Below are 1,219 nucleotides of genomic sequence, written 5' to 3' on the forward strand. Positions count from 1 at the left end.
ATTAAACCATTAATACGAAGTACTCCCCCCCCCCCCCCGGGCATGTTTGTAACGACGGTGGTAAATTACAGAGGTCAATTAAATTGACGAGTATCAACAGGGTATCAAGTATTTATGAGTCAATGAGTTAGTGCAGTTACCCTAACCCATAAAATGAAAGCTAAAATTTCAGAGAGTGCTTGGGCCTAATCACTGAAACGAGGGCTTAGGCTTAATCGTTAAAATAATTATTGCTATATTGACTGTGAGTCTCATTGACCATGGGACCTCTAAATTGGCATGGCACAGGCTGTATTAACTGGCTGAAATTATATTATGGTATTCTGGAGCCGTTCAATGGCGTCAATTTTACAGATTACAGTCAACACTAAAACTCCTACTTCGGGGCAAATAATATTGGCCAAGTTGCAGCAGATGCTTCCGATGCGGCCAAACGAGAGGCAGATAAGAGAAAAGTTGCCGTTAAAATTTCCCTGATCGGTAAGCTAACGTATAGCACTCTTAAAGATCTTTGTTTACCAAATTTACCCGCTGAGAAACATACGACCAGCTTACAGAAATTTTGAAATGCTCAGTATTACAAACCCAAAGTACTTGAAGTTGCAGAATACTACCGTTTCCATCATACACTTCAGAGTGAAAATGAAACTGTTACTGAATATGCTAACAAGTTAAAACGTTCAGCAGTGAACTGTAACTTTGGTACATATCTTATAAGAGCCTCGAGAGATCAATTCGTGGGCGAAGTCAAGCTACAAAGAAGGAACTCCCTTCTGAGGACCGTACTTTCGAACAAGCTTTAAAGGTTGCTCAAGCAGATGAACTGGTTAAAAAGAATCCAAACAACTTCATTCTAATTCTAATGTAAGTGCTAAAGTTCAGGCTGTGCATTCTATGCAAAAGAAATCTAGTCCAGCACACCCAGCAAACAAACACCAGTCAGCAACTATCAGCAAAACTCGTGGGAAATTTTCTTTTCGTAGTGGATCCTCACAACATTTGGCTGATACGTGCAGCTACAGCACATCTGTTTGTAACTTCTGTAAGAAGAAGGAACATATAGCTAAAGTTTGTTTTAAGAAGAAGATGGAAGGTGTTTGCGGCACAACTCACCTAGTTACGGCTTTACACAGCTTGGTTGGCCAGAGAAACCAGCTCAAGCCTTTGTTTCAACTCTATCATAACAAGAGATTAGAACTAACTCAGGAGGATGGAATTC

This window comes from Montipora foliosa, chromosome 11 (genome assembly GCF_036669935.1).
Source record: "Montipora foliosa isolate CH-2021 chromosome 11, ASM3666993v2, whole genome shotgun sequence".
NCBI classification, from domain to species: Eukaryota; Metazoa; Cnidaria; class Anthozoa; order Scleractinia; family Acroporidae; genus Montipora; species Montipora foliosa.